Below are 17318 nucleotides of genomic sequence, written 5' to 3'. Positions count from 1 at the left end.
TCTTGGTAGATTGAAATCAACAAAAGTAGATCTGAAATAGTCTAGTGAACTTGAAAGAGTTAAAATAGTCTTTAGTGTTGGTCTTAGATTGGTTTTGACAATTGAGTATCAGCACACTTAAGAAAATTCTAAGGATGATTCCTAGTATAATATAGATGCCGAGCTACAGTATGTGTTAAGCCAAAAATTTAGTAGGTGCCAAGTTATTCAAGTGCCAAGAAACTTTCAAGTTCCAAGTGATAAGTGATGTTGAGTCACTATAGGTGTTGAGTTGCTATAGGTGTTGAGTCACTATAGGTGCTAGGAAAAGTATAGATGTAGAGCAAGATAGAATTTCATATAGGAGCCGAGCAAGTAGAATCCTATATATGTTGAACATCCAACAATTAGTAGGTTTCAAGTAACACAGAATCAAACAATGAGTTTGTGCCTTCAAAGACTTAGATGTAAACCATTTTTGAGCTGACTCAAGATGAATCTCAAAGGATCTAAAAGATAAGATTGAATCTATTATATCCCTATGCAATCAACATGCAACCAATTAGAAACATGGAGAAAGCATGCAACCAATAGGGAAAGTGTAAAGATTTGAGAAAGCAATGATGGATGAATATTGATAGTGGATTCATACCTAGCCCTAAGTCTCAAAAACCTTTATAAGGAGATCAATACCCTATAACTAGGAGAGAGTGTAGAGAGGAAGAGTAAGAGATTGTGTAGAATGCATAAGAGAATGCTAGTGAGGTTTTTGAAGGCATGAGAAGACTTAGAGGAAGAGCAACACTATAGAATCAAGTTGATTAGAAAAAAAAATCAGCACTACAAATAGAGAGTTATCAAATTAGGAAGGATTAGATAAGATTGAGTACAACAAGGATCTAGAATCACAAATTAAAGATTGTAAGTCAATAGATCAAGGCATTCTACTATACTTTCTTACCATTGTATAAGGAGAATAAAAACCCTATGAAGATAGGTTGGCTTAATAGATATTTTGTAGAACCTTTAACAAGGTGATAAATCCTTTAATAGGGTGAGATTCCAAGTGAATGTTTATAAATCCTTTAACTAGGTCACTTTTAATAGGGTTTAAAGCCTTTAATAGGGTAGGCCTTTCACAAGGAAAACCATTGATAGTGGTCAAACTTTGTAACCTTAACCAATTACATATTTCTATAGTGATAATTTGTGGGTGTCATCCCCACCCTAGTTTTACTTTCTCATTTTGGAGGGTTTTTGGGTGACCAAAATCTTGTGTTATCTTTTTTCATCTATGTTTTTACCTTCATGTCAATTAGATGTATTAGATGCATGTGATTGATCTTATTTAAAAATTTAAGAGGTTGAATATTGTTACTTCTAATTCACCCCCCCTCTTAGAAGTAAATCTTTCCACTTGTAAATTCTAACAATTGGTATCAGAGCTAAGTTCTCACGAGGAGAAGCCTTACATCTTGGAGAAAAAGATATTGAAATGGCAGTCTAAAAACTTGGGAATGTCATAGAGAACCAAGAAAATTGAGATACATCTCATTCTGCATTCTCTCGAAGAAGCCAGTGAAGAACTGAGAAAATCTTTAAAGAGAAGAAGACAGATTGCCATAGCTGAGAATGATAAACAATACAAGAAGTTTGACACCCAAAAAGTGTTTGCAAATGGAGATTCCAAGAAGTTTGATGCAGTAATAACAAACCTGATGGAGAAGAATAGAGCTCAAGAAGAAGAGATTAGAACTCTCAAGATTGAACAAGAATCTCAAGCCATGATTCTTTGTGAAGTGATTGGACAAAAGAAAAGAGCCATTGAAGAGAAGGCTATAATAGACGAAGATGAGAAACCTTGCCAATAGGTTGGAGAAAAATTCAATTGAACTTGCAAGAATTTCCAACATGCAGCTAGACACCCTAAGCTAGATGATGAATGCACATCATGAGTTGAATGTCAAGGACATTGAGATCTCCACACTGAAGATGCAAAATGAACAACTAAAAAATGACTTGAAAAGAGAAAAGGAAATTGTAGAGAGCTTCAATAAACCAAATGAGGCTATCAAGTACTTTGAATAACTACTGAAATCACTAAGAGCCAACAATGATACTTCAGGACTAGGATACACCAACACCAAAAAATGAGAGTCATCCAATACTATAGAAGAAAGAAGTGACAAAGGTAAGAACACTAAACCTACTTTTCATTTTTGTGGTAAAAAAAGGACATACCTCTAATGTGTGTAGGAGAAAGAATGTCTAACCTAAGAATATGGGTCATTTTCACAAGTGCAATAGGTAAGGACATCAAGCACATGACTGTAGAACTAGAACTATCAAGACACCAAGATTTGAAGGTCACTTCTACAATTGCAAGATGTATGGACATAGAGCTTTCAAGTGTAGATCAAAGCCTAGGTGGACACCTAATCAACCAGTAAGGTCAAACAATCATGGATATTACTACAATTGGGATTACAACACTAGACATAGCTGTCACTACTATCAAGAATATGGATCCATCCCTAAAAACTGCATAAAAAACACATTTTAGTGGAAACTATAGTAGATGGTTGAGCCAAACTACATACTTCAATTGTTTGAAGACTGCTCATATTAGTAGAAATTGTCCAACAAGGTCAAAGGCACCCAGCTCAAAGTTCAATGAAGGAAAAGAGAAGGTAGATGTTGAACACATCAAGAGAGGGATGAATAAAACATGGAAAATGAAAGATGGAAGCAACACATCTAATCAAGGGATAACTTCACCCAAAAGGTCAAGTGGTCACACTTCATTCTACTAAGCACAAAAAGGTATGGGGAACTGATATACAAAGCTTTATCATACATCAATTTCAAAACAAGTAAGTACTGAAAAGGATAGCTTAGCATGAATAAAGATGAAAAGTTAAAATTTCAAGTTTTTACAAGTTTTTCCTAGCAAGGAAAGTTTCCTTTAGATGCCCAGTAAAATCCCAGTACATGCTGAGTTTTCTACCAAAGTCAATAGAACCTGAGTGGTTAGTTGCAGATGAGTTAGTAGTGGATGTTGAGCAAAAGGAAATTCTAGTTGAAGTTTATTAAGAGAAACTCCAGTGTATGTCGAGTGTTTAAAAGAAAATGGAAGTTGAGTAAAAAAATTTTTCTTAAGAAGCCAAGTGGATAGCTGTAAACACACTAAGCATTAAATGCTATGAAACAAGGGTATATGTTCATATTTTGAATCATTTTTCACCATCACAAACAAAGAGAAAAAGATGAGAAGAGAGGAGAATGATTTCCAAGCTGAGTTTGAAGCATTTATGTAGATTTCTACAAGGATTCAACACAATTTCTTTGAATCCAAGGTATTTATACTAGTGTCAAGCTATGCAATTTCAAAATTCCTTCACATTTAAACCCTAGATTGCACAAATGGCCTCTAGTTCTAGGAAACCTTAGGAGAAAGAGCCATTTGAAGTTCAATTAGTGTCAAATGAAGTTAAGAAACCTAATATTCAAGCTATCCCTGAAGTTGCCTATAAGAATGACCCAGCCGGAGCCTTATCCATAATTCCTCCTAAAGTAGTAACAATGCAAGATGTTAGGAGATGTTATAACTACAAGGTAGGTGCTACAAGAGATATGGAAATTAGGGAAGCATATGATAGATTGTGTGAAAATAGAGTCTTAAAGGAGAGTTCCTAATCACTCAAAGGAAGGGCTTAACCCATGCCCTAGAGTTCCCTACTATTTTCAAGACCGAATGGATCAGAATGGTGTTAAGTAGGATTTATGATGGCAGCTTGTGGTTAGAAGATGGCCTAGTTAAGATATCAAAAAGGATTGTTCATAGGGTCATAGGGTATCCAACCCTAGATCAGCCCAAAACACTAAGGAGTCACTCCAAAGAAGCCATTGACAAGAATATTGGAGCCAAGTGGAACAAGAGAGGCATGACCATAGAAACTATTAAAGATTCTCTTGTTGATTTTGTTGTCAGAGTCATATCCCACATGTTTTATCAATCAATTAGACTCAATAGTGTACCATGTATTGTAGTAGATGTTGGCTATAAACTAGTTAAAAAGGATCATACCTATGATCTTGCAGAATTGCAATTACATCAAATCAATGTAAATTTAGGAGCTATAAGGAGAACAAAGGGAGCACAATGTACATTTGGTGTGATTTTGATTTGTATATTTTTCTATGTATAGAATGAATTCCCATCTTTTGAAAAGGTTAGTTGGAAAACAAATAGGTCCATTATATCCTAGGTAAATGAATACATTGAACAAATGGGATAAAATTTTGAGACATTAATGACTAGTTATTTTGAAGATTTAAAGAATTCTATGAAGTAGAGACTGAGAATACCTATTTCATTAGTAGAGCAACATACAGATGACATTTTCTTTCTTGTTGATATTGACTATACCTACATTCAAGCAGCCATACCAAGGGTAAGATGGCTTAGACCTCCTGGTTATGAAATAAATATTGATGAGGCATCTACAGCCATAAAAACATTGTTAGTAGAGGAAGTAGATAAGTGTGCCCCACATTTTGGCACATATGATGTGGTGAGATCCAAAGTGGATATGGATTTAAAGAATGCCTCTACACTGAAGAAAAATGATAAATTAGTGGAGAAGCTCAAGGCCAAATTTGGAGAAGACATGGTAGAGGTAGAGGAAGAAGAAAATGAAGAGGAATAGGGGTGAGGACCACTAGCATTAACCCAAGGCATGGGTGAGGATGCTAAAGAAGAAGAAGGTGTTGAGCGGGAAGCACCTAAATCACAACCCAAGAAGAGGAAAGCACAGAAATAGCCTATTGTATTGCCTAAAGAGAAAAAGAAGGCTAAGCCAAGCCCAACCAAACCTACCACCAAGGTAGATACAAGGGCAACACAAAGGTAGCCAACAAATAGGAAAAGAAGAAAGCTACAAAGTAGGAAGGGCCAACAAAGAAAAAGAGAAGAAAATATGTGGCACCTCTAGAGTCGAATGAGGAGAGGACAGAGTTTGATGATAATGAATAATTTAGAGTGGTAAGTCACACCACTAAATTTGACTTAGAAAATATTTGTGACAATTTTAGAGATAATGCAGATTTGACTAGATTGAAAACTATTGATTTCAATAAGTTAAGTAGAGAAAAGAAAAACATAGTAGAAGAGTCAATTTACACTATGATGGCCAAGTTCAAGAATACTCCACTTGAACTAGATAATACTATGCCTAAGGAGCTATATACAATTGTAGAAAATAAATGGCATTATTGCTTTAAGATGGAGAAAGAAATAAGGGAGTCAACATTGGCTCATGTAATGCCTAACCTCACTAAAGCTCAAATAAAAAAGGCAAGTAAGAAACATGGAAGTAAATTTGCACCCAAATACAAAGCCTTCAACAATCTACAGAATAAGATTGAAGATGTTGTGAAGAATTCCACTCTCATGTGGAAAGTGATTTATGGCCTTTAGATAGTCAAGGAAGGACAAGAAGATCCATTTGAGGGAAGGAATGATGAAGACAATGAAGAAGAAAATGACAAGGAAGAACAAGGAGAGAAAGAAAAGGAGAAGGTTATAGTGGAGAAGGAAACATAGAAGGGTGATGTGGTAACAACTGAAGAGCAGCTTCAAGAATAGAGTATGTGCCTGCCACCACCTAGTCCTCCACATGCAACACCTACACCTATAGAGAGAATAACTGTGAAGGATGTTTCTAACACCTCTAGTTAGAACATTAACCCATTGACTGTAAAGGGTCTCAAAAAGATCCTTCACCAAACTACTCTACAAGCACAATGTACCAATCTAGTCTTGGTGACTGTAGAAGAACTTCAAAAGCTAGTAGCTAAGATAACCAATGAAAAGGTGAGTCCACAAGAACCACCTTCACAAACTCCAACAGTTACAAGTGGACAACCACAAGAGTAACCAACACCAGATGCATTTTCTAAGGTTGAGACCACAGTCATAATAACTTCAATTAGCAAGGAGCAAGCTAAGGAGCAAATAGGACATAAGGATACCTTTGATCTTATAGCACAAAGTAAAGGTGCACCTCCTCAGATCACTATAATTGACCAAGGTAGAACTAAAGAGGACAAAGAAGAGGAGGAGAACCCTATGGAGAAAGAACAAGAGGTAAGACAAAAATTGGTTTATTTTTCTACTACAGGGACTCCTATTGGAACAACATAGTAGATTGGAACTAATGCAATACTTCTACAAATATCAGCACTAGGCTTGAGCTCAACCAAGGTAGCAAGGGTAATTCACTATGGAGATCCTTCACTTGATGAGGAAATAGTCATAACAAGCTATGACTATAAAATAATGAACATAGAGCATATCAATGAAGTGCAAGAGGCACTGGAGAAAAGGAAAAAGAAGGAGATACTTAGGAATGAGTATAGGCAAAGGCAAGCATTGATAGAAATCAAAGATATCTTTCTAGATGCTTTCAGCTTGCAAGTACATAATGATACAAATCCCATCATGGAGCAACTATCCAACATAGTGGACCAAGTACAAAATGAAGACCTAGATACCAATGCTAAATTGCTTGAATGGTTTGAAAAGAAATTCTAGATGAAGGTAAATGAGAAAATATCTGGTGAAATAGTACTGTCACAAGTAGAATTGGCTAAAAAGGTTGAAAAGGTGAAAGTAGTACTTGAGAATATATTCTCACTATACTCTAAATTGTTTGATTCCTCATACTTCACACAAGAAACAAGCTATAGGATATTGAGCTTGGAAAGGAACCTCAAAGTATCTAGCACATAGCTACCCAAGTATCCAACTCAAAGTGAGAAGCATTTTTCTACAATGCTTCACACTCAAAAGGAGTTAGCTATACTCATAGAAAATGAGCCTAACACCAAGGCCAAATTGATATAGATACAGTCTACCATAACCCCACATATGGAAGTTTTGTACAAAGAGATGGCCTATGTAGAGAATTTTTTCAAGAAAGATCCCAATCTTTCTACATTGGAAGGCCTGGTACACCTTGCAATAGAGACAACCATCTAGCTTAAAGCACTAGAAATTGCATTAGACAATTGGGATGCTTCTTTAAAAATCATTATGGAGCTAAATATAACTTTTTTGGCTAAATATTTAATTCATTCATAGGACCCTTTGACATAAGTGTCAAAAATGGGGAGAAATACATTTTGAGGTAGATAATAAAGGGGGAGATACCCAAAAAGGGGGACATACCCAAAAGGAGGAGTTAATAAAATTTTGAGTTTTGAAGAGAAATAAGGAGACAGCCAAAAGGATACAAAAATTGCAAAGGAATATGTGTGAAAGGGAAAAGTAAAAACAGAGAAAACAAAAATAGAGTAGACATGGAAAGGAATGACAAGGCAGAGATAAAGAGTATCAAAATAATCAGCATCAGACAAATCCAACATAAGGAGTTTTGGATAATGAAATGGCACATTAATTTAGGGGGAGTTACAAGTTTTAAGGTATATAGTCTTCTATAAAATTTTGAACAAGTTTTTGAAGTTTTATACATATGCCAAACAAGATATGTATTATACTCATAGAGATTAAATTCATAATATTTAGTTAAGTGTTTTTGACACTTATGTCAAAGGGGGAGATTATTGGTCTCAAATTGTTTTTGACAATTGAGTGTCAACACACTTAAGAAAATTCTAAGGATGATGCCAACTATAATAGAGATGTCAATCTATAGTATGTGCCAAGCTAGAAATTCAATAGGTGTCAAGTTATTCAAGTGCCGAGCAAGTTTCAAGTGTCGAGTCATAACTGATGTCGAGTCACTATAAGTGTTGAGTCACTATAGGTGTCGAGTCACTATAGGTGCTGAGTCACTATAGGTGTTGGGAAAAGTATACATGTTGAGTGAGACAGAGTTACTATAGGAGCCAAGCAAGATAGAATCCTATATGTGCCAATCATCAGTAATCAGTAAGTGTCGAGTAACATAGAATTAGCATATGAGTTTGTGCCTTCACAAACTCATATGTAAACCATTTTTGAGTCAACTCAAGATGAATCTTGAAGGATCTAAAAGATAAGATCAAATCTATTACATTCCCTATGCAATCAGCATGCAACCAATTAGAAAAATAGAGAAAACATGCAGCCAATAGGAAAAGTGTAAAGATTTAAGCAGGAAAAGTTTGATGAATATTGATCGTGGATTCATACCTAAACCTAAGTCTCAAAAAATTTTATAAGGAGATTGATACCCCATAATCCAAAGAGAGTATAGAGAGGAAGAGTAAGAGATCATGTGGAATGCATGAGAGAATTCTAGTGAAACTAGAATTTTTGGAAGGGGTGAGAAGACTTAGAGGAAGAGCAACACTATAGAATAAAGTTGATTAGAAGAGAGCATCAGCACTATGAATAGAGAGTTATCAAATTAGGAAGGATCAGATTAGATTGAGTAGAACAAGGATCTAGAATCAATAATTGAAGATTGTAAGTCAACAAGTCAAGGAATTCTACTATAGTTTCTTACCATTGTATAAGGAGAATGAAAACCCTATGAAGATAGGTTGGCTTAACAACTATTTTGTAGAACCTTTAACAAGGTGACATTCGAAGTGAATATTTGTAAATCCTTTAACTAGGTCACTTTTAACAAGATGTAAAGCCTTTAACAGTGCATGCCTTTCATAGGAAAGACCATTTATACTGGTCAAACTTTCTAACCTTAACCAGTTACATATTGTTGTAGTGATAATTTGTGGGTGTCATCCCCACCCCAGTTTTACCTTCTCATTTTGGAGGGTTTCTGGGTGATCAAAATCTTGTGTTATATATTTTCATGCATGTCTTTACTTTCATGTTAATTAGACGTGTTAGATGCATGTGATTGATCTTAGTTAAAAGTTATAAAGGTTGAATATTGTTACTTTTGATTCACCCCCCTCTTAGAAGTAAATCTTTCCAGTTGTAAATTCCAACATTTAGTTCCCTAAACATTCAACCTAATTTGACAAAGAGTGCAAGCACCCATGGATATTTTTCTAGCAACAACATAGCTGATGAAGACAAGAAGATTGAGGAAGGAATAGCCCTTCTAGTGAGAAGAGAAAAAGATGGTAAGGAAATCTTTATATGTTGGACTTGTAATGGATTTGATCATTATGCATCTAAATGTCCTAATAGAGAGAAAAATTATAAGGAAAATTTTAATACTATAAGAGATAGAGATAGAAACTATTTATATGCAAATGAGGATGAAGAATCTAATGGAAAAAGTCAAGTGATGATGAATTAGGATTTGTGGCTATCAAGGAAGATGATATTGATAGGGAAATTAGAGAAGAAAGAGCTCTAGTTACCCAAGTTGCAAAGAAATCAGATTCGATAATTGACAATAGTTGTTCACATCATATGACTAGTGATATGAATAAGTTTGTTAAGCTTAAGAATCATGATGGAGGAATTGTTACAGTTGGTAACAATGCAACCTGACATATTAGAGGAATTAGATCCATTACTCTTGATGGTAAAACTAACATTGATAATGTCCATTTTCTTGATGGATTGAAGCATAACTTGTTGAGTGTTGGATAGTTGGTAGAAAAAGGTTATCAATTGTAGTTTATTGAGAAGACCTGCACTATCAAAGATAAACATGGTAAGATGATTAGAATTGGCACTAGATCGAGAGGTAATGTATTTTAGTTGAATCCTACTAGGATTTCATGTTTGGTAGAAAAATTTGATAGCAGTTGGTTATGGCATAAAATATTTTCTCATATAAATTTTGGTAATATTGTGAAGGTTAGTAGTACATTTGTAGTAAGAGATCTACCTAATATTGTTAAGCCTACTAATGTTGTATGAAAGGAATATATTTTGGCTAACTAGAGGAAAGTGTCTTTTCCTAGAAAGAAGTTCACTACCATAGAAAAGTTGGAGATTTTTCACATAGATCTAAGTGGTCCTACAATAACCAGAGGATTCTATGGTGAAAGGTATTTTATGATTTCACTAGAATGATATAGGTAGCTTTTCTTAAAGAGAAATCAGAATCTTTTATGAAGTTTAAGATATCTAAGAATAGAGTTGAGAATGAATCTAGTGGTAAGACTAAATGTTTGAGATCTAATAGAGGAGGAGAATTAACCTCTAGATGATTCAACATATTCTATGAAGAAAATAGAATCAAAAAATAGCTATATGTACCTAGAACACTCAAGAAAAATGGGATTGTTGAGAGGAGAAATAAATCGATAGAAGAGGCAACTACAATGATGTTATTTGAGAATGATGTTTCTAAGACACTCTAGGAAGAAGCAGTGAACACAATAGTGTATACTCTAAATACAGTATAGATCAAAAAGGGTATGGATAAGATACCTTATGAACTATGGTTTGAAAATTCACCATCGGTCAAATATTTCAAAATATTTGGGAGCAAATTTTATATTAAGAGAGATGATGACATTGGTAAGTTTGATCCAAGAAGTGATGAAGGTGTGTTTCTTGGCTACTCTTTGAAAAGTAAGGCTTACAGATGCTTTAACTATAGAACTAAGACAATAGTTGAGTGCATAAATGTAAGAATTGATGAGAAGTTTGGAACCAAAGAAAAGATGATAGATTACAATTCAGCTGAAGAATTGGATGACTCTATAATTGTTAGATAGAATGTGGAAGTTTTCCTTAAGACTAACAGTGACTTACCGAATGATGTGAAAATTATTAAACAAGGAGAAAAGCAAAGATCTAAACCTAGAGAGAGATATCTTTGATATCTCAATTTGAACCAAAGTGCACAGATGAAGTAGTGAAAGATAATCATTGGATCCAAGCAATGAAGGAAGAATTAGATCAGGTAATAAAGAATGATACATGGGAATTGGTTCCTAGACCAAAAGATAGGAATGTGATTGGAACTAAATGGGTTTTCAAAAATAAGATGAACAAGCAAGGAGAATTTGTGAGAAACAAGGCCAAACTTATTTGTAATGGTTATTCACAATAAGAAGGCATTGATTATGAGGAGAAATATGCACCTATAGCAAGAATGGAAGTAGTAAGAATGTTGTTGGCAAATGCAACAAACAAGAAATTTAAGGTTCATTAGATGAATGTCAAGTCTACATTTCTGAATGAAGAACTAGAAGAAGAAGTCTATATTGAGAAACCTGAAGGTTTTCCTTTATCAAAAGACAAAGACATGGTATACAGATTGAAGAAAGCTCTTTATGGTCTAAAGAAAGCACCAAGAACCTATTATGCTAGGTTGGATAGTTACTTGTCAAAGCTTGGATTTGCCAAAGGTATGACATATAGTAACTTGTATCTAAAAGAAATTGAAGATGGTTTATTAATTATTGTAATATTTGTTGATGACATCATTTTTGGAGGCCATGATGAAGCTAGTGATAAATTTGCTAACGATATGAAGAATGAATTTGAAATGAGCATGATAAGAGAAATGAAATTTTTCCTAAGATTGTAGACTACACAGAATAGTGATGGTATATTCATCTCACAAACTAAGTACTTGAAAGACTTGTTGAAAAGGTTTGGTCTAGAAAGTTATAAACTTGTTGGTACACCCATGATAACTAGTCATAAGTTATCTAGAAAATATGAAACACCTACAGTAGAATAGAACAAGTATAGATCAATGATTAGAGGTTTACAATATCTGACTCACACAAGACCAGATATAGTAAATGTAGTTGGGATAATATCTAGATTTCAAATTGACCCTAAAGAATATCATTTTGTAATTGTAAAGAGAATATTTAGATATCTAAAATAGACAACTAACCATGGAACTTTGTATGACATATCTAATGATTTCACACTTTGTGCATATATTGATGTTGATTGGGCAGGCAATATGGGTGATAGAAAGAGAACCAATGGTGGAGCATTCTTTCTTGGAGGAAGACTGGTTTCTTTGTTAAGCAACAAACACAGTTGTATTTCACAAAGTATAGCTAAGTCAGAGTATGTTGCAGCAAAAAATAATTATAGTCAAGTTATGTGGATGAAGAAAATGTTGAAGGATATCAAAATTCAGATTGAAGAACCTATTATCATTTATTGTGATAACACCAGTACAATGAGTATTTCTAAAAACCTTGTATTGCATTCTAAAACAAAGCATATATCAATTAAGTATCATGTACTGAGAGGAAAAGGATAAAAAAGGAGATCAGATTAGAGTATGTAAGTACAAAAGATCATATTGAAAATATCTTTATGAAGCCTTTTCCTAAAGATGCATTTGAGTACCTAAGAGATATGCTTGGGGTTATGCCCTTGCCTACTTTTGAGTAGGAGATGTAGAGAGTGCATCAGTCTAGTGGTACAAAGCACTATTAATTGAATCAACTATATGATGATGCTTCCTATATGGGGGAGTCTCTGGTATGTACTGAGTCATTTATGACTCTTGGTATTTGGCATATGGTATTGAACAATGTCTCTAATCTAGTTAATAACTTAGAGCAACAAATTGGCAATTGGTATGTAACATTTATATTTGTGATTGAAACCTTTGACACTAAAGTCAATGGGGAAGAAATAGGCATGAAAATCATCTCCTAAAGGCATAGAGGAGAGTGTGCATGAGAAGTACTCCTAAGAAATCGGGGAGAGATATCTTTTTAGAGAGATTTAGAAAGATTCATGTAAGGATGTAGGAATATGAAATAGTTGAAGTTCACTTTGTATTCTTGGAACTTAATGGGTTTATCACCTATGTTGCTATCAATGCCAAAGGGGAAGATTGTTAGCATGAATGTTGATGATACTACATTGGGAGAATATCCTAACCATTGGGGAGTATTGATATGTTTTATTCATGATTGTTTTTGTCATTGATGTCAACATAGTAGTGTTTCTGTAGAGATCTTATGTTGCATAGTAATTGAGTAAGGGTTACGTGATGTGCCATTATGGACATGTTCCTTCTAGTTTCCTATTGATGTGGTTAAGAGGACAAAGTATGAATTGAAGATGTATGATATTTGTATATGATTTAATGTGAGTAGTACAGAAATAGAGTATCTATTTTGTAGTTTCTGATGTTTGCATTGTATATTTTGGCTAAGATATAATGAGGTGATGTGTAGTTAGCGAGTGATAGAGGATCGTTAGATGGTGATGTCAAAAAGTGCACAAGACCTGGACTCACACGTGTAAATTTTTGTATAGACTATGAGTCTACAGTTCTATTGTAATTATAATTAATTATATATCTTATTTTAATTAATTGGGAAATCCTTAAGGTCGACTCAAGGAATGACTATAAAGATATGGTACAAAGGAAAAATGTTTTCCTTGATTGTTACAAATGTTGAAGTATTGAGATTGTTGTTGAAGTACAAATTGCAAAAAGGATTATAGTGTTGATTGAATGCATGTAAGAAATCTAAGGGATTATTGGATGCACAGTTCGTGATTTGGTTACAAGATCAAAAGGAGCAAAAGTATAGTTGACAGGATAGAGATAGAGTAATGAAGTACATTTTAGTTCTATTATTCTATTAGGAATAATACATAGATCATTTGGATAGTGGGTTCATTGGTCTTTCCCTCAAAGTTATTTGGGCAGTTGGTCTAGCTATCTTCCATAACTCTTAACAAGGTTGGAATCTCCTAACAAGTATTCAAAGTCTCCTAATAGGGACTCATAAGTAATGGATGTTGTAATAGACTCCTAATAGGGTTTATCCTCTAATAAGGCTTATTTATACGAGTATATCATCATGTGGGTACCATCCCCACTAGGGTTTTCCCTCTGATCAAAGGTTTCCCTAGTTAACATATCTAATGTTATTATGTATGAGTATCTTGTTGTGGTTTTAGTTTACTTTATTCATATGGTTAAGATTGTTTAAATTTTTTATTGGTGATATTATTTGTATAACTGATTCACCCCCCCCCTCCCCCCTCTCAATTATATCAGTGGACTATATATTCTAACACCCATTGATCATATTTGTCAAACTTGCCAAGGTGTATGTGATGGAGTAGAGTATAAGAAAAATGAGGATGGATTGACATCCTATTCATCTATACATTATGAGAGGAGATGTTATATATCCAATACTGAGGATGTGGCCCTCACAAATGATTTGATGATAGTGGTATTTTTTAGAGGGGAAACACGGGTTTGGTTATTTGATTTTTGAAATGTTATGAATTAATGGCCTAAGTATCACAAAATTAAACAAATATTTATTTATAGAATAATCTATATTGATACATAAATAATATGCAATGTAGGGTGAAACAGGTGGTAGGAACACACCACACAATGTTCATTCCACTAGATGTGTAGGGGAGCTCCAACACCTAAGGTAAAGTTTTATAAATATTCATAAAAATAGAATAATAAATTGGTTTCAAAATAATATAAAAATAAATTTATTTGGTGTTTTTATGGGGCTTTTCAGGGGCTCAATTTTTTTGATCTTGATGATGTCATGCTTTCTACCATTGACTTTGGTTTAGAGAGCTTTGTGGTATCATATTTTGGACACCTCTTGTTTACAATTTTGATTGAACTCATGTTTTATCATCTTTGTTTTTCTTACATTAGGGTACCCCATGTAGCTTGGGGTTACTTAGAAAGAGAAAGAAATCAATGAGCATTCCCAAAGGTATTACATACAAGTCAACTTTATATTTTGAAATGTATTACAAATGAACATGTACATATAGTCAATATTGATAAATTTACCCAACTTATTTATTTTATACATGTAGATGTTAATATCTAAGCCTATGTTGTCGATTAGTGACCAAACACTTAGTCATTTGCATGTCATTTACTCGGCAAGACTACAAGGGCATCACTGTGATTGAGTTATCTAGTAAAGTTCAAGCAAGTTACACTTAGACCAAGTAGAAGAATGATTGTCAAGAAGATAGTAGATATCGAGTGGATATGTGAGCTGAGGAATATAGTATGAGCCAAGCAATTTAATGATGACTAATCATATTGATAAGTTATCAAGTGTTGAGAACATAAACTTATAGAAGCTAAACAACATCATACACAGTCGAGCATAAAAAAGAATCAAGTGTCAAGCAATACAATATTGTTATGTGAGTTTGTAATGGCACAAACTCATATGTTAATAATTCTGGACAACATTTCAATGGGATTAAATATCTATAGAGCCAAATTAGTTTCTATTTACGCATCATTAGAAAAAGGTGATGATCCCTAGGAAAATAATTCAACCAATTAGGAAAAGGGACATAAACAGAAAATGATGATAAAGTTTAAACTGTTGATCAAGATCTAGAAGCTTCACATGAAGTCTATTTAAGGAGGATTCTAACCATAGAATAAAAAGAGAGAAGAGAGGGTAAAATATGAAAGGAAATACACATGTGAAGGATTCAAAGAGTTTGTTCCAATAGAGAGAGAGAGAGAGAGAGAGAGAGAGAGAGAGAGAGAGAGAGAGAGAGAGAGAGAGAGAGAGAGAGAGAGAGAGAGCATTGAAGGACTGAATAGAGCTATCAAATTAGGAGACCTAATCAAAGACAAAGGAAAGAAGAGACCCAAGATCAACTTATAGAGCATACTGAGGGTCATGTACTAAATCAATTATTTTTTAATTGAGACAGGGATAATCTCTTAAAAGAGTGGTCCTAACAAGCCTATGTAAATTTCCTAACAAATTCTTTAATTTATTGTAAGTGTCAAACCCTCTAACAAGGAAAGACATAATAGCATTTTAGTCTTTAATAGGATAGACTTTTCATCAAGTAGATCATATCTTATGGTCAAAATTCTAACCTTAACAGCTTAACTTTATTGTTGCAACAGTGAAGATTTGTGGGTTTCATCACCACCCTAGTTTTACCTTCATCTTGAAGTGTTTCTAGGTAACCAAATCATTTTATTATGTGTTGAGCTATTATGGATGTGATGAACTTGTTTTATGTTTCAATATTACAATTTTAAGGATGAATTAGGTATGATTTAAAGAGAGTAATTTTAAAGTCAAAAGTTTAAGATATTGATTCACCCCCCTCTCAGTATCTTGTTTCCCATGTATATATTCCAAAAATTATTTTTGGAGCCTAGTTCTCTTGTTAGGAAGCTTAGCATCTTAAGAGTTTAAGATCATGGAGATGGAAGTATACAAGATGGGAAAGACCATTGAAAATTAGATAATTGAAATACAAATCAGGTTGCAACATTTAGAGACAATAGAAGGAGAAGAGAGATGGATACATAGCTTAATGATACTCAATACAAGTAAGCTGACACATAAGGTTTTATGGATAATGAAAAGATTGGTAAGAAAGATGAAGCAATATTAGAATTACTAGAGAAGAACAACACCCTAGTGAAGGAAGAAAAAGATCTAAAGATAGAACAAGAAATCCAATCTATCACACTACATGAAGCTATTGAACAAAAGAAGTAAGAAATAGAAGATAATCTCATGGCTAAAGAATCAAAAAGGTAGATAGGTAATAGACTTGAAGTAACATCATCTAAAGCTCAGAAGGTTACAAACACTTAGCTTGATATGATGAATCAGTTAGTAATTGCAAATCAAGAAGAAAATATAAAAGATTTGGAGATCACAAATATAAAGCTACAAAATGATAAATTGAAGAATGAATTAAGGCATGAAAAGGAACTCATTAAAAGGATGAACAAACCAAATAAAGCAATCAAACATTTTGAAGACATGAAGAAATCACCAAGAGAAAAAGAAACATCAAGACTTGGATACAAGCAATTTTCAACTATTGAAGAAGGAGAATCATTCAAAAGTGGAGAACAAAGTTGTTGGTGTTTTAAAACATTAGGTTTCAAAAACCAATGATGAGAATAGAATACATCTAGGGGTAGCTAATTCCCATCTACAACATACCCATTTAGACACTAGGGCTAACTATAAGGTTATACTACTGCTTTTTTAGGCTCTACAAGACCTAGGCGTGTGACCCTCAAATTCTTCATATGGTACTAGTGTCAAAGCATACAACTGAATCCTATAAAGAAAATAATACCCTTAATCTTCTATTCTTATGAAAACAACATAGACATGAAATAGCTAATGACATGACCTATGAACTTGATAAGTTAAGTGAGGGAAACTCTTTTCAACTCTTCAAAAAAAAGGGAAAAGGATTTTGATTATAGAATGATTTCAGCATAACCAAGACATGAACAACACAACTCATAGATCATGTAGCTGATCAGTGCCTTATCTATTGGGCAATTTCACAAATCACTAGCTCACATCCTTGAAAATCATTGATACATATCATGTATCAAGACTTCCTGATCTATCCATTCACCTTGTGAATCAGACATCTACTTCAATTATGA

This window comes from Cupressus sempervirens, chromosome 10 (genome assembly GCF_028749045.1).
Source record: "Cupressus sempervirens isolate cs-2001-9-10 chromosome 10, ASM2874904v1, whole genome shotgun sequence".
In the NCBI taxonomy this organism is placed as follows: Eukaryota; Viridiplantae; Streptophyta; class Pinopsida; order Cupressales; family Cupressaceae; genus Cupressus; species Cupressus sempervirens.
The sequence above is the reverse complement of the archived record's forward strand: the minus strand, read 5'-3'. Positions refer to the sequence as shown.